Below are 22,138 nucleotides of genomic sequence, written 5' to 3'. Positions count from 1 at the left end.
ATCGGGTCAAATAAAAACGCCATTGTGTATGTGTAGTAAAAGACAAGTAAAACTGTTGCTGTAATGTAACCACTTGAATAGATGTAGCTGTATCTTGCCTAAATGATCCTGCAACAGTGTAATAGGCATTCTTAATGACCTTCTTCATGTTCAGATTAATAGAGGCAGGATTATCATAAAAATAATTTAGGCCTATTTTATAAAAAGTTTCCTTCACATAACGTAACCAAGGTATCATCATGACCTTGTCGAGATTCATACAACCCTTTAAAATTTCTTTTGAGAAAGACAAATCCTTAGAGGTCCATATTTTCCATGGGGACACATGAATTCTGTCCTTCACAAAATATAGGCCCACCTCTGAGTGACAGAAAATATTTGGAGAACTATTAGGGATAGATAAAAGTCGCTTTAAAAATTTGTTCTCCATAATTTGAATTTGTTCGCTTTTGTGGTATCCCCATACCCCTGCCCCATAAGTCGCCACTGGCAAACACTTAGATTTATACAAGGTCATCAAATCCCCTATTGGTTTTTGACCCAGTTTGCTAGCAAAGCGGAAAAGGGCCTCTATAGATCTAGTTGTTTTTTGAAGCCGGGTCGTTATCAAATAATCCCAGTTTAGTGTTCTATTGAAAAGATTTCCTAGGTAATTAAAATTTGTGACTTTCTCAATAACCATATTGTCCACAGTATATTTGCAACTCTTAATTCTACTTGGACCACAAGCCATTGCATATGACTTGCTGAAGTTCACCCTAAGATCTAGTCCCAACATGAATTCGTTAAAAGCATTCAGGCATTTTTGCATACTATTTGATGTTAAAGTCATCAGAGCGGTATCGTCCGCATATCACAATAGCGGTACATAATTTCCATTTATTTTAGGAAAATCTAAACCTTTTTGCAATAGGAACTGTTCCAAGCCATTTGTATATACTAAAAAAAAAAAAAGGTGCCATGATACAGCCCTGGCGGACACCTTCAGATGAGGCAATTTTTTCCGTTCGTTTTTCACTGTTGCAAGGCCATCTTAAAACGAATTTTGTTGCGTGCACTTCATCACCAAATGCGATGCAGTGCGCGCAACGAAATTCGTTTTATTTATTGATATGTTTACTTACCTGTAAAACTCCGTAATCCATACATTACTACCCCCCCCACCGTGCCCCTCCCCCTCCCCACGTCAGTGCCCTGCAGGAACTCCTACTGCCGACCGTGGCTGCTTGGTCTTCCTCACATGACTTGGATTCAGCAACAGAGGTTTGTTTTGAAGGGAGGTTGCATTAAAAACTGACCTCTCCCTCAAGTGTCTCCAACACTGGTAGAGGTCTATAGAATGGGAACTCCTAGAAGAAAAGGCGGAAGTTGCTTCCTGGCCTGCCCAACTGTCAACATTGCTGACTCATAGAAACTGACTGTTGCATATTGTTCGGCACAGCTAAGTGTAAGATGTTTCCAAAGTGCCACATGTGTGCCCTGAAAGTGGACTTCTGGACATAGTGACCTTAAACAAAGGTTGAGGGAAAAGCTATCTTTAGGGGAGTAAAAGCGATAAAATCACACGCCTAATAAACTGGAAGGCTCTTTATTTTTATGGAAGTCTAAATACTTAAAAGTTGTACTTGTTAGGAATAAATGACCTGCAGAGCAAAAAATGGCAGCTAATAGTTAGGTGAGGTGTTTGCTAAAATGTCCTTGCCTAAATGTAAGCACATAGTGGTGGGGAAATTAGACAATCAGATGTGTAAGAACCTCAAACTCAGCACAGTGACCAGAAGGAGGAACCAAAGAGATATTCAAGTGAAGCAATGTTAGCCAGCCATTCTGCGAATACTTCTGATGGGCCAGTGACATTATGAACACATTGCCATTTTGTTATGGATCTTCTGTCATTTTTGACTTGTCAGTGATTCGACTCACAGAGTTCAGAAGTCTCTCCAGTCCATTTTAATAATTACCTGCTGCCACTGACAGGTCAATGCTCTTTGACATGGACTGTAACATTTACACTGACAAAGTCAAACTATACTTAAACTGTTGATATCTACTTGATGACTCCTTCTCGCATCTTAACTAATGTCTTAGTTAATTTGAGTTAATTTAATCCCATTTTTTTATCTCCCCATTGTAAGATAGGTCATCAACCTTCTACTTAACTCCACCTCTCTCAGCTTGTTCTACACAAAATCCACACAAAATATGGGGGTCATTTTTGACTCCTTATTAGAAATGGTGGTCTCTAGTTGGCAATGGTTTGCAATGGTTTGCACCTTTGTTCAAATTGAGACCCTTCCTTCTAGTCAGGATAAGGGGGATACACTACTGAAATAGCCCCTGCTCACCCCCTTGGTAGCTTGGCACGAGCAGCCAGGCTTATCTCAGAGGCAGTGTGTAAAGCATTTGCACATAACACACAGTAATACAGTTAAAGCACTACAAAAGGACGCCACACTGGTTTTTGAAAAAGAACCAATATTTTTCTGTACAAAACAAGACCCAAGACCCAAACGATAAGATTCCAGCATACAGTGATCAACATCTATAATAGAATAACCTTAAAAATACAGTTCCTTGAGGGCAGTAGCTCCATCCAGTGCTACCGCGGTGCTGAAAACAACCAAATCCAGAAGGGTTGGTTGACCATGTCGGTGAGGACCGGCGTCGGTGTCAGAAGACTAGTAAACAGTACCTTTTTGTTCCAGCTGACCGTGGCGGTGTGCTCCGGCGGTGGCGAATGTCAAGGCTGCGATGTGCGGTGCCCACAGGTCATGGTGCAAGCAGCGGCTCAGTGGTGGCAGCGGTCGTCGTCGACGGTGAGACCAGGGTTGCAGTGCGAAGTGCCATCTGTGATGCTGATGGTCATGGTACAAGCTTTGGCAACCGTCGCGGATCAGCGGCTGATGGGGCTGGCGTCAGTAGACTGCAGTGTGGGATGACTCAGCGTTGCATATAGCTTACGAGCGGTGACACCAGACCATGGTGCAGGCCACAGAAGCAGTATCAGCTGGCTATGGTGTCATCGGTGAGACCAGGGTGGTGGAGTGAAGCGAGGCAGTGCGTAGTATGGTGCCCATAGGCCACACAGCCAGCAGCGGCTCGGTGGCGGTTGTCGGTGAGACCAGAGTTGCTGAGCAAATTGCGGTGTGCCCTCTGCAGTGCCGTCTGATCATGGAACCACCCGCGGTCTTAGTGATGGCGTCGGGTTGCGGTTTTCCCTCTGCGGCAACTGAGACACGTGGTCCCAGAGGCGATACCCAGAGGTAAGTGAAGTCTTTGCTGTTCCTGAGACTTCGTGAACAGGAGGCAAGCTCTAACTCAAGTCCTTGGAGATACTCAGCAAACAAGTGAAGAAAGTTCAGTCCAGTCCTTTCACTGCCCAAGGTAGAAGCAGCAACTGCAGGCCAACCCAGTAAAGTAACAACACAGCAAAGGGGCAGTACTCCTCCTAGCAGTTCTTCCAGCTCTTCTTCTTAGCAGGTTCCTTGACCCAAGCAACTTTTAAAGTTCTGGCATCTGGGACCCAATATTTAGGCTCAGTTTCTCTTTGTTCTCTTGGGCAGAGAGTGTCTGTGCTCAGTCCAAATCAATGTGGTCCTTTCTATCACTGCTTCCTGGGAGGAGGTGGAGACAGCATTGGCCAAGGCAGACCATGCCCATTCAGGTGCAATAAAATCTCCTCTCACTACTCTAAATGGTGCCCAGGTCTATTCAGTCCAGCCCCGAATCATCCAGGAACGGCAGGGCACACCTCAGCCCCCCAGTGGCTGTCTTAGGAGAATACACATCCCCAGCCCCTGTCACTCCAAAGCCAGAAAGTCAATTCACAACCCAGCAGAGGCACACAGGATAGCTAAGCAAGAAAATACCTCTTTTCTAAAAGTGGTATTTTCAAACACATCTTTACTAAAAGATGCATCTCTACATTCTGAGTTCAAGCATACTAAACTTATCTATCTTGTTTCAATGGGAAGATATACTTGTAAAATGTTACCAAGTATTCCCTATTCTATCCTATGGGACAGATAGCCTTTCAACAGAGAAAAACAAAATAGACTGTATTTCACTATCGGGACATGTCCCACACATCTGTCCTACCTTTCAAATACACTGCACCCTGCCTATAGGGGTACCTTGGGCCTACCTTGGAGATGACTCACATGTAATAAAAGGGAAGGTTAGGGCTTGGCATGTAGGTGCACTTGCCAAGTCGATATGGCAGTAAGAACTACGCGCAGACACTACAGTGGCAGGTCTGAGAATCCTTTGAACAGTTGCTCGTGTGGGTGGCACAATCAGTGCTGCAGGCCCACGAGCAGCATTTGATTCACAGGCCCTGGCATTCTCAGTGCATTGTACTAGGGACTTACCAGTAAATCAAATACACCAATCATGGAAACGCCAATCCATAATACAATTTATGAAAGGAACACTTGCAATTTAACACTGAACAGCAGTGAGAAAGTGCGCAGAGACACTAAACCAGCATAAACAGAGTCAAAATTGGGAGGCCAGAAAGCAAAAAGACAGGGGAAACACTCCAAAAGAAGCCAGGTCTAACACTCCTCACTTTGCATATCACACCAAATCAGTGGCATAACTCAAAATGGCAAGGTCCTTTGGAAAATGGGGTGGGATGCACCCACCAGCATCTCTGCTTAAGCCATTTTCCAGTCTTTGTGCACTCAGATCTTTCACAGTTATCTTATCCTTAGGGATTGTAGTTAAGACACCAGTGTTGTCTTGCCCTCACTACCAATTGAGTCTATTTATGACGGTGTATTTATCAAATAAAACACCTTTAATCTCTACAGAATAGTACAGCCTATCTGCTGTTGTACCTACAGATTCCCCCGGACATTGTAATGATGATAATGATGATAATGATAATGATATTTATAAAGCGCGCAAATACCAATAATGATGTCTCGGCGCTAGAACCATGAGCAGAACCCCGACCGACTCCCCTCACTGGAACAACCAGGTTTTCAAGTTTTTTATAAAGCTCAAGAGAGAGCTAGCCTTCCTAATCTCAGGTGGCAGCAGGTTCCACAGCTTAGAAGTACCATACTGAAAACTCCGTCCTCCCCAATGCAAAGTCCGAATTTTCGGCACTGTTAGTAGTTTTGCACCCGTAGAGCGGAGTGATCTGCCTGGCTCGTACCACACGAAAGGCTCCTGTAGAAACAATGGACCCTTCTGTGTCAAGGCTTTAGAGGCCACACAGAGCGCCTTGAATTTGATCCGTTGCACCACTGGAAGCCAATGCAGCTTCCGAATTTCCTCAGAGATGGATTTATGCCGGGGTAGGCTCAGCAAAAGGCGAGCAGCTGAGTTTTGAATTGCCTGAAGGTTCCTCAGGCACTGCTTCTGGGCATTCAGATAGAGCCTGTTGCAATAATCCAACTTGGACTGTATAAGGGAGGTGATGACCACTTTCTTGGTTTCTTCAGGAATATAGGGAAGTACCTTCTTGATTTTTTTATCAGGAAATAGGAAGCAGACACGATGGCATTGGTTTGTTGAATGAACGTCCGTCTGTTGTCAATCTCTGTTGTAGCAGAGATTAGCAAATTTTGTGGCAAAAAAATGGGAATTGAGCTCCACAAAATGGACATTTAACTGCATTTTAGCAGAAATATATTTTGCTACAGTCCCCACAAAATGGACATTTAACTGCATTTTAGCAGAAATATATTTTGCTACAGTCCTTTCATTTATCATACTATAAACACCAAACACAGGCAGCGTACTTTTGTAAGGTCAATCAAAACATGAAAGTGTATGTCAATACATTATTTAAAGTATTTATGCAGCCAGGGGGATTGTAGGGTGAAGGTGGTGAGGGAGGCCACATGTAGGATGTAGCAGGTGTAGGTATCTGTGTGAAAGATGGTTTGACGCACAAGCTTTAGGTTGTAGTTTATGTGGTGGAATAATGGACAGGTGGAGTATGTGAACATTATATGATACACTCTACAAGGGAAAAAGGCACGTACTGAGAAAAGAAAAGTGAAACAAACAGACAGGCATCTTAAAGAGCTTAAGTTGGATTCCCTTATTCATTATTTTAGAGTGAACCTCAAGCTAGTTTTGCTTTTTTCTAATTTCAGATTTACAAATCTAATTTTCTGGTTCCATTTTTTGGTTTGGTATAGAATAAAATCCTGTATGGAGGCCTTTTTTTATTCTAAATCAGTCTTGTTGGCGCAGTATTGGAGTAACCATCTTGTGAAAAGCACAAAGACTCTCAAGCCTTTAAAGCTTACTACCAATAAGACATTTCCACTGAACTGCTTCGGTATTAAAGTTCACAATAGGTACTCAAAATCAGTATGACAGTTAATGGGTCTTCAGTCTACTCTGCTGCATTATACTGTTTGTCCACGGCCCTTTGTTAATGGTATCATACACCAGCAGCAATTGGTTTGCAACTGTAATGACCATCATTTAATATTTTTTGTTAAGAATAATACAATTCTTTCAAACATGCTCATCATGCATGTGTGCATACTTTCAAACATGTCCACCATGCACGTGTGCATACTTTCAAACATGCCCACCATGCATGTGTGCATATGAGAATGCACGAGCATTCACAAAAGGCTATCTTGGAATTATCAAATGTGGGCCACGCTCAGACCTTGAATATGCTGGAGATGATAAGCAGGCGCTGGGGTGGTAGTGTATAATCTGGATTGGATTGCCCCACAGGGCAATCTGTCAGGGTCTAACGGGCTGGTCTAACAGATCAGTGTATGGGGCTATTTTTGGGCCTGTTTCATGGTCTGGTTGGCTGGGTTTTTTATGTTGATTTGTCTGATATCACCACAAACAGTGCCTACAGCAAACACACATGCATGCAGTCTACAGAAACCTACAAAACATGTAAAACACCTGTGCAGCTTGGCTTTTACAAGTCTAAAATGCAAAGTTTGCAGAATTTTTGTGACAGGCACAAAATGTGCCTGTCACAAAATGCTGTCGCTCAGCCAGCAAACCAGCACTACAGTCAAGCGTGACCTGGGGAATGGGATTTCTGATTCCAGAGAGAGTGCAGAGTACAGTTAAAATTGTGCAATCTGTCTGGCATCATCGTGACACTTCGCTTCCCAGCATGACATGCATGAGGCCGGAGAGAGCTGTTAATATGCTTGCTGTGCTCTCCTTGCATCTGAATGTAAGGTGGGAGGAGAGGGGGGCGCTACTGTAACTCCTCCCTGCAGCAGCATGTGTTCACTCTGCTGGGGACGAGGGGACAGGATGGGGGGCCAAAGCGGGACGGAAAAAGACTGCTAAAAGAGACTGGGACACTCACATACCTGCAATGTCCTCGTCTCCAGTAAGTCTTTTTTAGGTTGCGCATGCACAGCGCTTGTGTTGTGCTTACAAAATCTTTAAAGGGGCTTAGAGCCCGCCCATTACTTTACTCACCATTGGTTGCCTCCCATGTGACTCCTAAGTCACATTACTTACCATTGGCTGGCTCCCATGTGGCTCCTTGATGTTCAACGCATCCACCCTACCTCTGTTGTCGTGCTGTGGAGACTGGACCAAGCACTGCCCCTGGTGAGCAGTGTACTTCCACTGACCACAGATTTTTGTGGGGACTATTTGTAATTACTTTTCCCTATTCTTCACGATGCCCCCTCCCCCCCGCTATCCGTTGTCTTCCCACCCTTATCCCATGTCAGTTGTTTGCCCGCCCTCCTCCCATGTCCTCTTCTGTCCATATTCTGTTTCTCAGCAACCACGCCATCCTCCTCCCACCCATTTTTATCACCACCCCCGAAGAACCTTCTTCCGCCAAACATTTTTGCCTGGTGTATGGGTGTTTTGCAGAAGCCATCTTTCACCACCCCAAAAAGAAAATCTTTTGAAGGTTTTCACACCAAGTGTTTGTTGGGTAAGACTAAAACGCTGCCTCGCAGTTGTGATATCTGTGGGCTCTAGGTCCACATGCTGAGGAAATGAACAGACACCAACACCGTGATCGTAGTTACTGGTAATGGCTGCGAGTATGTGCACTCGGGCTCCTTTATTAGCAGGGCTCTTAATTGGTGGCACCTGTGTTAGATGGGTGTAGGTGAGTGTGTGGGCCAGCCCTTGAGGGAGCGGCTAGCAAAGCATGTTGGACACAACAGCAGTGATCCGAGAACAGGCTGTCAATCAATCAATTGGGATTTGTAGGGCGGGGCTGCTACACCCGTGAGCGCCTCGAGGTGCTGTTTGTAGTGTGTTGCTGTAAGGTGCAGGCTATTACATTAAACGCAGGCCTTACAGATTGCGTAGGTGCATGCTTACTTTTCAAAATGCACTCTTGAGTGCATGTCTCTGTAGTCCTGTTAATTTCAGTGCCTTCCTTTGCTTACGGAGGAATTTGCATCTTTGCAATAGATGTTGCAGCAGTTTTTTCACGAACAACTTTGACAAATTTGAACAGTGTCCCTTTGCTGTGCACGTAGCAAGGGTGTTAGGGCACCTCAAGCAAGTAACAAGTAAAATACAACTATAATTAGGTGTAGAAGGCCGCTCACATCTGGGAGACCATGTGCCCCTGCACCCGCTGCGTTACTATTACCCTGTTTATACCCCTTTGAGCGTATCATTTGCTCGAAAAGCGGAACAGTTGGGACATGAACGTCCTTTAGGGGTTGCCAGGAGACGCAACAGTAACCCCTGGCTTGGCACTTGCTACTCCTGACACTGGTTTTGCAACCCCTGGCCTTAGAGGTGCCAAAATCAGTGCAAGGAACACAGGGGCATATCTCATCCTCGTCGCCAAATGTAGGATCAATCTTCATAGAACCACAGGAAGCAGAAGTGAAGGTTATGATCTCTTTATTAAGATCAAGGTATCGGAGACCCCATCCAACGCTCAGGACTGGCAACTGCCTTTTGACTACATGCTCAGCCTTCCGTTGCAACCTCAGCATTTTACATTCCATACTAAGTTAAAGGACAACACTTGCTTACATAACTTAAAGTAAGACACTACAGGCAGCTTTTCCTAAGTGATGCTGGTTGGAGCTCCATTTGCCTGGTTTCTGTCCATTTTTTAATTATACAAATAGTGAATAATATTATTCAATATTAGTGTAATAAAAAATGGAGTACATTTGCTGGAATATGACCCTATCTGGAAGCAAAGGTGATTAAAACATGCTATTGAAGTTATGTTGTATGCATTCTTGTGGGTGAAAGTATGGTTAAGTGCACAAGAGTGAGTGAATGTGTTAGTATGTGTAAGCATGAGTGTGTGAGTCAAAGTAAAGGTCAAATGTCATGCAATGTCACTTCTGCCACCCCTGGCATTTTGGTAACTTGACCTCCATGAGTGGGGAGTCAAATGATTACTAATTATTTTGGATTGTTATCATGAAAGTTTCATTCCTGGGCCCTCCTGGAGCCACTTCATGCTCTGGTGGACAAACAACGCAGTAACCTGCATGTTTGTAGAAGCCCCAATGCATTGCCCTGATGCACAACTCAATCTGCTGTCCTAGTATTTACTTTGCATTAGTCGAGGTCTGCTGTGCCTGATGTCTTACATCTGTTCAGTGATTGATGGGGCCTTGAATACAAGGCAATACCCACTCGCAAGCAGAAATCAAACAGGCTATTAACTGCATTACTTCAAAGGGCTGTGTCATTACAATCTACTTATCTTAATTGAAACTTTCTTTATGGGGGTAGTTACTGAAGCATATAAAGGACATGGTGCGCAGTACACATGCACTAAAAAGATGCATATATTACAGATGGTGATTGCATTATTTGTTGTTGTTAAATTTTGGGAAGTATTGCATTCTAGCTTTTTTACATATTGCACAATTGTGCACCATGGCTTAAAATAATTTTTTTTTAAAAAAACTGTATGAGGCAGCCAGCATTGACTGCATCATAGCACGTTTTTAAAAACTTGTATTTACAGATTACACAGCAACTCAGCTACTGTGCAACATGTAAACAAAAACATTGACAAAGTCAATAGATTTTACATAGGCTAAACCTTTTGTTTTGCCAATGCTTGTTTTGAATCCTTTTAGTGCTGGCCTACCGCAGCCTTCTTTCAGGTTCCTGGAGACAGTCTCTGCCTCAATGAAGCTCATAGTGGCGTGACAGAGCAGGAAAAGGGCGCATGAAAGCACCTCTCTTCTGCCCACCTCCTTTTGTTGACCCAGAGCAGCAGCAGAGGGTAAATAAAATGAAGTCCACATAAGCTTCCAAGAATTAAATGTTAATATGTTTTAGATAAAAGAACATCTACTGTACCCCTGTTGTACAGTTCATTTTCCAAAATCATCTTGCTTTGAAGTTAAAGAAAGTAAAGATCAATCTCCATGTTAAAAGAATAAACAACAATTTGCCAGAAGGCATTGCCTGACATTTGACCTCTGTCTTTGAACCGCAGCAAATATTACCAAATCAGGATGCTGCAGCATCCCAGCACTCCTATTTCCAGCGCCTGTGCCAACTTCCCTTTCTAATAAGGATTGCTGTGGGTGAGGAGGATATCCTGAGGTAAATGGTATTACAGGTACTTGGATTTTCTGTAGTGTTCAACATTTTTAATCACATTATCTACCATAAATGGTTCACCAACCACATGCACTTATGGAGGAGTATCTCATTTACACTGTCCTCAACTTATTATAATTCTGCTTATTTGACAGTAATTTAGGGTGTCCTTAATGATATTGTATTATTGGTGATAGAGACCTAAACTAGATTAACTGTTATGCTATATGTGTTTGTATGGGCAAGTATCTACCTGAAAAAGTAGCCTGGTGCCTACAGAAGGGCAGGGTGCCCTGGCTGGGACCTATTGGGATAGCCAGGCTTTCAGTTTCTTGCGGAATTCAAGAACTGAGCTGGGGGCTCTAATGTGCAGGGGAGGTTGCTCTAGGCTATGGTAACCAGGCACAAGAAGTTGTGTCTGCTGCGGTGGACATGGGCATGTAGGAGGCCGTCCAAGTATAGATTTCTGGTCAGGATGTGGAATTTGATGCGACTGTTCTTATAAGTGAGGCCTAGGTTGTATAGGGCTTTGTATGATGTAAGAATAATCTTGACTATGCATTGGAATTCATTTACGCAGGGCTTTTCATTCCCTTTATGTGGCCTAGGGCGCTTGGATTCCATAAAGTCACTGACATGAAGAGAAAATAAACAGGCTACAGGAGCTCGCTACCTTTCCGTAGTTTCCATTTCTTGCACCTCCATAAGCCATCCACAGCAAAGAATGGTCTAGTGAGGGACTGTGGTCAATGCTATGATGTCTTTTCGACATCAAAGGGGTTGAGATGTCACTTCCATCACCTCAAGTCGTGTTCCAAATTAATTCTACATCATTTAGCACTCCGCAACAAGTCAGTCATGCCAATAAACCCTGTCTTGGAGAATAAGATTGTGAGCATTTACATAGGCTTAGCCTTCTAGTTTTATAGTGTTGATAATTTGTCTTAAAGATATGGTAGATTTTTCCGCTGCCTTTAAAAGGTGACTTTCCAGGTGACTTTCCAAGCTTCTATAGAGACCAGCTAACTATGCTTTGCTGCCACATACCGCAGAATTCTAACTTGTTAGAGACGTGGATGCTATTCACTGACCTTATAAATAAATATGAGGAGTTATTTAAAGAACTTATTTTAAGCTTTAGAGAACGGCTTTTTGGACTGCAAGGAAACATCAAGCATCTGGGAAAAGCTGGCAATCCAGGGAGCAGCAGGAGGAGGAAGAACAGGTTCAAAGAAGCTTGCGTACATTGCAGAGACCCTTAACCACCACTGACAGGAGGGTGCCTTGCAGGCCTTAAAAGAGAAGGTTAGAAGAATCTTAATTGGAAACAGGAAGAAAGAATGATCCACACTAGCAGCTCAACATAACTGGCTGTAGGGTCTTATAAGTGTACGTGTTTCAGAAAAGGGCAGAGCCGTTGACGCGCCGTGGGGGAAAGTGGGAGCCCGAGGATGAGATGTGTTCTGCGGAACATTAAGGGACCATGTACACCACTTTCTTTCCTCGATCTAAGAGGCCATTCATGAAGCCTGTAGTATCAAACATTTTGATCTCCGGGCATTGTCAGTTGAGAATATAGAAGAAAAGCTATGCCAGGAGGCTGGGAGTCAAAAGGCAGGTTTTAGCTTTTCCTGAACTTCAGGAGGTTTGCTTCCTCTCTCAGCAACAGGAGCAACGTCTTTCACAGTTTAGCACCATTGAAATCCCCTTCTAATGGCCATATGTGTTCTTAAGGAAACAATAAATGATGGGCAAATGATTTCAGCAGGACTTTAACAATTCTGTTCATCTATATATTATAAATTGAGTGGCCTCGCTTCTTCATTAGATGTTCAATATTAGCACACGTCAGATCCATGTCAGATTTTTATGATATCCACTGACAGTGTAATTGTATGTACATTTCTTCCATTACATTATGCTGAAAGTCTGCCAATGAACCTGCCTGCTGATATGGTATGGAAATCATGCAGCACAGCATTCTATACCTGCAGGTTTATAATAGAAAAAGACTGACTGCTAATCCAGTTGAAACAAACTGGGATTATAAGTAATGGGTGGTAGAAGATCTCAGCACCGCAAGGGGATCTTGTGTATGGGGAACATAGACCCAGTGGCGGCTCCCTCATTAGGGCGTTGGGGTGTTGCCCCCCTATATTTGGCCCCCCAAGCCCTAAATTTAATGTAAATAATTGCAGTCAAATGTTTTTGTTTCAGCTGCAGACGCTGGGCATTCAATTTTCATAATCAGCTGTGGGCCGGGTTGCTTGCATCGTGATGAGTGGGTGTGGCTTGAAGGTAATTGACATGCAATCAGGAATACAGGCTCACTACATCAACGCACGAAAACTTCGAAGTACGCAAGCCAGGTTGGCCGACTGCCTTTCCGTGGCCAACCCGACATGCTCATTAGACTGGCCTCTCATTACTTGTACATAGTGAGTGGAAGGTGGATCCTAGCCGCAGGCCCCTGCACTCGAAATGAGTGCTGGGTTCACCTGCTCGATCAAATCCTGGTCTGCTCTCAGCAAGAGGGCAGTGTCTGGATTGGCCAGGACTCGCAGTTAGGCCCAGTCCTCCTGCACATGAGGCAGCGTGGGGTGGGTAGTTTAGGTCCATGGAGCACATGGCCAATCACTGCACGACTCAAATATGAAGCCATGCAGTGATTGGCCATTCTATCCGCTGCTGTTCCCTCCCTCTCTCTCTGCGTGCAGCGTCACTAATGGCATTGCAGTTGAAGGAGTGGTGGAGAAGTCGTAGTGGTTCCAGGCAAGTGTCTTCCTGGCAACAAGACAGCACTCCGAGATGGCGTGAGACTTCCACCATGGTGTAAAAAAAATGTAGGAGGAAATTTAAAAGATATACTTTTCTGAGGCTGTTTGTGAATTTTTTAAATAAAGATGAAAATGTTGTTTTGCATTTATTATAAGTATTATGTTACTATTGTAGAGATGAAGAAAGCCCGATTTTCTGAAAGCTAGGGCAGGTGCTATTTAGAATTCTTGGACTCCGATCTCTGTCTGACTTACTGTCATTTATATTATCTTAAGGCTTTGCTGCTTGCAACTAAATCACATGGGTCATTTTGATTAGACAAACTGTGTGTGGCATAATGGCTTTTTGAGGGCAGTGCAGTCCTGTTGGTGGGGATGCAGTATGTTTATTGTGTGAAATGACATTAAAAGGGCATAGAAAGATCTCCCCTGTTGTTTTAGGAATTATAATTACTTACTGCGTCACACAGTCCACGACGAGTTACAAACTGGCGGTAAAGCTTGGCGGGCCTTGCTGCACACCGCCGTCTCACAAAGTAACTAGGCGGTAAACTCAAGCTCAGAACGGGCCTCAGCTACTCGCCATTGCAAAGTTAAGCTACATCATAGTAAAACAAGCATTTACAATGCAATGGTTTCGCCTTTGGAAAAGTTAGAGCTATTGGCATTGTAAATGACAAAATTTGTATTTATGTGTTGGTTTTGAAAACAGATAAATAAATGGCATTGTTATTTACATTGCCATTGGCTTAATCTCGGCAGTCACTCTGCACTCCCTAGCAGTCACTCTGCACACTCACTACTCTGCACACTCACTACTCTGCACTCTACACAAAGATCTGTTACAATTAGAATAAAATAAAACGAGGTGTAAAAAATGATATGAAGTAATTTTCCTCGAGTTTTTCTAGCACCCGATTCTCTCCCTTCCTTCCCCCTTCTAGCTCCCCACCTCACATTCTGCCCACACATTTTCAGATAATGCTGTGAATGGGTGCAAGTATTTATTTTACTTAATGCAGTTTTATATAGCGTAAACTTTTCTAGCACCCGATTCTCTCCCTTCCTTCCCCCTTCTTGCTCCCCACCTCACCTTCTTCCCACACTTTTTTCAGATTATGCTGTGACTGGGGGATGGCGGGCAAAAAGAGATGGGGTGAAGGAGGGACGAGGGGGTCGTAGGGAGAGGGGTGGGGCGCCAGGGACGGATGGTGGACGTGGTATACAAGGACGAGGAGGGATAGAGTGTCATGGTTCTGCATACCCATAACGTAATACACATATCCCGAAGACATGTGCAGAGTTTTCCCTTATTAAAACCCACCCCTGTCCCGTGCTCCCCGCACGCATCAAAGTCAGTGTGATTGGGTGTGTTAATACCTTTGTAATACATGCCTTTCATCATGTAGGTTTATATTATATTTAACTTGCTTTGACTTATACCTTTTCACTTATGTATTTTTTGTAGTGCCTTGCGTGGGTTTTAGGGTTTGAGAGCGCAGTATATCTGAGTTTTGACCTTCGCGTATGGCTCGGTAAAGACAATGCCCCAGTGAAGGTCTCATGGTTTCTTTCCCCGCATCCCTGCACGCTCCTTTTTGGTGCGCGTCCAAGGGGGATTGCAGGCAACGTCTTCGCGCACGTTCTGAGTGCGTAACTGGGAGCGGCTGGGTGCGGTCCTGTATTTAAACCGCACCCAGCCTTCTGGAAGGTGCTTTGCCTTCAGATTTCTTTTGGAGAAGGTCGCGTCTGCTGGAGGGACTCACCTGAAGGAGAATTCGATCCTGGCAGGTCTTCACGGCGGTTCTTCTCACTTCCTGGAACAAGCATCTGGAAAGACTAGTTTGGAAAGCTAAGTACTTTACTTGATTTAAGGCGCCCTTCGCAAGAAAGGTCAACAGAATTTTTGGAACTTTTATTTGCAGAAGAATATGCAAAGAAAGAGACTTGGGACATTTATATGCATCTTAGTTTTTGGAAGAACATTTGTCAGTTCATTTATGTGTTAAACTGTGAATAGATTTAACAATGTGGTTTTAGATTTCTGCTTAAACAAGGTGATAGAAGAAAGACATATAGGATTAGGTGTTCTCTTGGTCTATGTTTATCTTTTGTTGTACTAGTTGAAAAGACACGAACCCCAAGACCAAGAAGCAAGAAGTTAATGTCAAGTAAGTTATAGGAGTAGATAGGAAGATTTGCAAAGGGTCTTTTAAAGAATGTAAAGTAATCCTTCCTTTCTTTTGCGTCAACTTCTAGACAAACAAGCCGACATCCCACCAGCTGACCACTAATCCTAGGGGACGTCTGATGACTTCATCATCTCTATCAAACAAAGACATACTGGACGAAGGCCGACAACTTACTGATCGCAGGTAGGGGAACCTCAAAAGCTCGCCACGCTGATTTAGGTATTCTCACTAAATAGAGTATTAGCAAAAAGGCCTTAGGATAGTTAGGAGTAATAACTTTCTGACCTGAAGACTAAAGTCTTTGGTGCTTGTTGCTTCGCAGGTCGACAGCAAGAACTAAAGTCTTCACTTCAACGTCCAGTACCGGCCCTCCTCCCTAGTTCCTAGTTTAAACCTTGCTGTATACTTCTGAATCAGTAAGTTTTGATTAGTGATTAGGGAAGTTGGTCCCTTGCGTCTCTGCGAAATCATCCACGTCATCCAAGAGGGCTTCAGCCAAGGCAAGGTAAGGGACGACGTGGATTGCTTTGACATAGAGTTATTGGGTGTAGGGATAGGGAGGGTCGTAGGAAGTGGGTACGAAGGGAAGGGGCCGGAATGGAAGGGGGGAGACGAGGGAGGAGATGAAGAGAAGAAACGTCAGGAGAGCTGAAGGAAGGGGGCCGGACAAGCTGGCTGCAGAAGGAAGAATGGCTGAGTGAAACCGGGTAGTGAAGAGAAGGAGGGATGAAGTGAAGGAGATGTGAGAAGGATAGGATGAGAGGGTTGGAAGGGAGCCTGGCTGAGGCTCGGCAGGGGCTCGAGCTCAATACCAGACGGGATGCAGCGGGGGTCTGTGTGGAGTGATGGAGGGGTAGGGTCAGTGTCTTTCACTCCAGTTGCCACTAAAGTCTCTGAGAAGGACCAGTAGAACAATTATGTACCTAGAAGAAATAATAATGCATTTTGTATAGCACCAAACGCTACTATTCTGCTGTTTCTAAACACTGTAAAACATGGTCTTACCACCTCTCGGAGGAATGAAAGACTGGGTCTGCCTTATTCGGATTTGAACTCATGACTTTTTCCAATAACTGAAGATAGGAGAAGATGTGGCATAATGGCAAGAGCTGGTGACTTTGGAGTTGGTGAACTAGGTTCGAATTTCACGTGGGCTCAACATCCTGTGATTCTGGGCAAATCACCTGTGTCCCTTAGGAGCACCCCAGCCAAACCTCCTGCAATTTAGGAACGAGTTGAAGACAGCTCTTTAAGAAGCACTGCGTCAGGACCAGTGACACTAGAATTATGTGATTTTGCCACCACCTCTCGGAGGAATGAAAGACTGGGTCTGCCTTATTCGGATTTGAACTCATGACTTTTTCTAATAACTGAAGATAGGAGAAGACGTGGCATAATGGCAAGAGCTAGTGACTTTGGAGTTGGTGAACTAGGTCCGAATTTCACGTGGGCTCAACATCCTGTGATTCTGGGCAAATCACCTGTGTCTTAGGAGTACCCCAGCCAAACCTCCCGCAATGTAGGAACGAGTTGAAGACAGCTCTTTAAGAAGCACTGCGTCAGGACCAGTGACACTAGAATTATGTGATTTTGCCACCACCTTTTCCGCATAAATGAAGGATACTGAAACTGTAAGTTTCCTTTGGGGCAGAGTCAGGCTGTGGGCGCTTTGAGACAAGGCGGTGTTAAATGGCATGCAGGGGTGGGGGGAGCCCTACCTTCACCCTGTACAAAAGCCAGGGGCAGGTTCAGACCTGCCCCTTGTGGAAGTGTGTCCGGCGCTGCCCTCCGTGCTAGCTCCGCTCAGAGTGTCGTCGTCGCCCGTGAGACCCGTGGGATGGGGTACAGGAAGGTACGGTACAAACGCCGGGGGAAGGTCTGCTTTCATCCCTCGCTGCCACCCTGCCCTCCGCCGCTCATGGCTGCAGCAGTCCTATGCACTGCGCTTTATCTATCAGACGCATGCGCTCTCTGACCAGGTACTCTATCTGTGGTGCACTCGAGTCCCCCCCAACCCCCTGTCACTGTTTAAAATGACCCCCACCCCCACAGTTATCTTCATTTCATTCCCGTTTCCCCACCTTTCGAGTCATGCCATGCCGCCTCTTCTCAATGAACCGCCTTCTTGTCCGTAGGCGACTTCGAAGCGCTGATTGCCGACAGAAAAAGCGAGAGTGGCATGAAAGCTAAACTGAGAGTAGAAGGGTCCGGTGGAGAGGGGAAGAAAGAAACATTATATGTGTTTTTTTTTAATGCACTTTACACTTCCACACATTGACAATGCTGTCTCGAAGCGCTACTCAGGTTTTCTGAATAATTGTCATTGATTTATGTTTCGTTCGCTGCATTCGGGGGCGGGCACACGGACACCGGGAGGGGTCCTACGAGGACACGGACACCGGGAGGGGGGCCTACGAGGACACCTACAGCGGGAGGGGGGGCGGGAAAGGAACGGACAGCGGGAGGGGGGGCAGGAAAGGAACGGACAGCGGGAGGGGGGGCGGGAAAGGAATGCACTCACCTGGACTTCCTTCGGCGGCGGAATGACGAAAAGCAACCTCGACAAAAACAAAAATAAACCCCGCCCACGGCCGCGATGACGACATCGCAGAGGCGGAGAGCGAAAAAATCTCGGGAACGCCCACGAATCTGGTCCGGCCATGACGGACAGATCTCTGTTCCAATGGCTAGCCTCCATTTATGGAGCTAGCCAATGGAACAGAGGGCGGGACTAAGCCCTACACTGTAGGGACATAAGATTTCTCCTGGGCGGAGCTAGGAGCTCTGACGCCAGGCGAAACCTAAAAACAATTGTGGTATTTCAAATACCAAAAATAAGGATGTTTCTATTTTCCTGTACTGCACTCAGTTCACCGATTGTTTTGTCTGTGTGTGTCCCAAAAATTAAGTAAGGAGCTGGAGTCTGATGGATCTGTAAAAATAAATGCAGTGAAATAGCTTTTCACAACTAGTATGTCACTATGTGATGTGTCTAAGTCTTGCATTATGTGACCCTCTTCTCAGGCCCGTCCTGATAAATCACAGGTTAACTTAAACAGTAAATTGTATTGTGAAAATAAAGGCAAAAACTACCAACACAATAAATGGACCCGCGGCTATTCTAAACTGCCAGAATACCACAGACTAGAAAAGTCAATGTCTATCTCTCACGCTTCCTCACAGACACCCCCTCTCCCAAGAGCTGCATCCCATAATATGATAAATACACTTCAGTGGTCATCATGCATAGCATGGAAACACTTCCTACAAGGGTTCAAAACAAAGGCAGCACACGTCCAACCATACACTCCACTTGGTGTAGCATCCTAGTCATATGGGTAAGAGCTTTGACTCCCCATGTAGGTTTAATAAATGCAATACAAATGCTGTAATACACTACTGTACAACATTATTCGCTTCCATTCTGTGGTATCCATGGGATAGTCCCTGGTGTACAATGTATTGATACATTAGATCATGAAGAACATTCATCGCAGAGGCTGCCCTCTATTCTTAGGAATACATCTGACTGGGAGGCAGTTTCAGTGCTTGCTTTTCTGCCATGTCAGTAGTCTCCACAGCAGTTACATTAGCCCCAGATTTACTACTGATTAGAGCTGGTGCTGTAGTGATCTGGGCGTACAGGAGCTGTTGCTCAGCTTCACCCAGAGAATACATGCATCTTTTGCACCCCCTGTAGACCAGTGGTTGAAATGGGCGGGATACGTTGGGAAGTATGCTTCTTATCTTTCAAAATTTTAAGAAACAGTTCTACTTTTGTGTTTTAAAAAATGCCAATATTTCTGGGTGGTTAATGCTAATTTTGAGGCACCTCTGGCTTAAATGGAAGAGCGGGGTATCTTGAACTGTGATGCCAAGGGAGAGGCAGACAGTCAAAGATGACACAAGCCTTCTCTCCAGGGTGTCTGCTACCTGAAAGAAATGTAAATGTGTAAGCAAATTGGTTAATCAGCAAATCTAAATGCAGCTTGCGAAAGGGTATGTAGCTTTAATTGATGGAGTTGTTCAAAGCTTCTAAGTGACACAGATATATTGTTTTCGAGAGGTAATGTAAGGGTGCTACCAGATGAGTTCTGGAGTGTGTCCTTCTAACGAAAACTGAAAAAGCTTTGCATTAGGTACAGTTTAATTTCATATTTCTTAGAATAGAAATTTGAAAGCATTTGTTTTAACTTAAATGCTAAATCTTTTTGCACATTCTGTGGCAGCCTATCTTATATTGTGTGATCATCACATTTTAAAATCGTTAATTGCAAATTCACTGCACTTTTTGTTACAGGCTGGGATTTTATAGCACTATAAATACACATTGTTAGTCCCTACCGTGTCAACCAGAATTCTGTGACTGACTAGGTACGCACCAAGACATCTGCAGTTATCTTATTGACAAGTGGAACCTTCATAACGTAAAAAGTGCACTTTCACCGAAAACATTCACTTGCTTTTATTTCTCTTTAAGGTGTTGCTGTATTACCTTATATATATTTACCTGAAGGTGAAAACTTACAATGCAATTGCAGAATATTTTGTTCTTTTTATCCATGTCTCTGACCAGACACATGCACTCACTGACCCCACCCTAATTGCACTCAGGATCGCAGTTCACAAACTTTTTTTGAGCAGTTCAACTGCTGCTGGCGAAACACCCTGGGGCTTCTAATCTTCATCCCTACCAGCCGCGGTCTGTGCAGGTGGGGCCTGGTGGGGGAGATTTCAACATACGACCACGAGGGAAAATTAATTATTTATTTAATTTTCCCACGCGGTCGTATGTTGAAATACCCCCCCCCCCAGCCCCACCTGCACAGACCGCAGCTGGTAGGGATGATCTCTACCTTTGCAAGAGTTACGACATTCACCGTCCAACCAACAGCATTTTGGTAGAAACCTTTGGAAAGTTCTCTCCAGCATAAACTGTGAACTGGGTTTGAACACCCAAGAATACCCAGCTTCACGGTCCAGTCTCTGTGGATATGTGTACTTCCGAAATAAGGTCCCATCCAATCGGGCTGTCTGGGAAAAAACACCTGATGAATGACATTCAGGTGTTTTCCTTATCCACGAAACACACTAGAAGCTGCAGCATTCAACACCAGCAGCCTCCGAGTAGAGGCTTCCCTCTTAGAGCACTCACACTAAAATTGCCACTTTCCAAGAGAAAAATACGGGCCATTTGTTCATGATTTAAGAGCCTGCAAAGATCCAGATGTGATACTTAAAAAGGACCTCAGAGTTTAGACAAAATCAGCTGCATTCATTTATTACATGACTACTTTTCTGTCTTTGCCTACTTTATTATTCAGGGATCATTAATGCAGCCCCAGAGTACGTTTTAAAGTGCTTTCTGGTTGAAGTATGTACTGATAAGGGGGGATAAATACCAGCATCGGGTGATTTTCCTAGTTTTTGCGTGGCCAGGATATTAAAATGCAGGTTATGTCTGTAGAAAACGGGGCCGATGGCAGTGCCGAACGACAGGACCTCCTTGCTCCGGACCTTGCGGGGGCCGGCAGAGCAGGCCACAGGAAACTCCCTTGACCAATCCTGGTGCTGCTCACAGCATGAAAGCAGCGCCCTGACTGGAGGGAGCGGCTTGTCTCGGTGCTCCACAGCACACTGGAGGCCTGCACTTACTCTCCAGACAGCTGGGTTGAGAGGTTTAAAGTGCGTATGCCTGGTCGGCTGTCGTAAAACGGCTGGTCAAAGTGACATGCGCACTTTAAACAGTGCAAAGGCAGTCCACCCTCCTTCCTGCTGCAGGTGCCACTCAGCAGGCCCCGTCCCATCCTGTCTCTCGGCTCAGGACGGGGTTATTGAAAAATAAAATGGTAATGAATTACCATTATATTTTTCATCTCGGGTGCATTTAAGTGGGATGAAGCTCCTCCGTTCCAACGGAGGAGCCGCTCCTGCCTGATGGCAACCCTAACTCACACTAGGTGCTTTATTGACAAAAAAGAATAACAACATTGACCCCTCCTTGAATGTTAAGGATGGAAATTAGCAATTTGCCACCAGCCCAGCAAGCCTTTCTCATGTGACCTTGCAGTACAGAATCATGTATGGATCTCTGGAATATTCTTTAATACACTGACATTTTAGTGGTAGGTGGCATTTTAATAATCACACAACTGTCACGTCCATAATGGTAAACGACTGCCATATTTAGGACCCAATGTCATTTTTTTCCTAGTAATCTTGACCGTGAGCAGCCATTCACTGCTCTGCTGACCTCCATACTTCAGCACATGCGGCACTGATTCATGCTCAATTCTGAAAATCTTACCAACCAGTGAAAAAACAGTGCTAACTCCCACGTTATGTACAAGGCAGTAGATTTTATCCCAAAGGGAGAAGAATAAAACATATTCGGACCGTTTTATGTTGATTTTTATAGTGTTAAATTGCCATTATGAAGAGGTGTAGATCAAATGTGTTACCCACTTTAATGCAACTCAAAGGAATTGACTTTGAAATGTTTGAAACCCATACATTTGAATGCCAACATCTGACTCGCCGAACCCTCCTTTGACAAATAATATCTAGAGAGAAATTATATTATCTATTTATATTATCTTTTTAATTTGAATTAATTACCTCAAAGTTTATTTTTGGTGATAGAATCAA

The sequence above is a fragment of the Lissotriton helveticus genome, chromosome 11 (assembly GCF_964261635.1).
Source record: "Lissotriton helveticus chromosome 11, aLisHel1.1, whole genome shotgun sequence".
In the NCBI taxonomy this organism is placed as follows: Eukaryota; Metazoa; Chordata; class Amphibia; order Caudata; family Salamandridae; genus Lissotriton; species Lissotriton helveticus.
The sequence above is the reverse complement of the archived record's forward strand: the minus strand, read 5'-3'. Positions refer to the sequence as shown.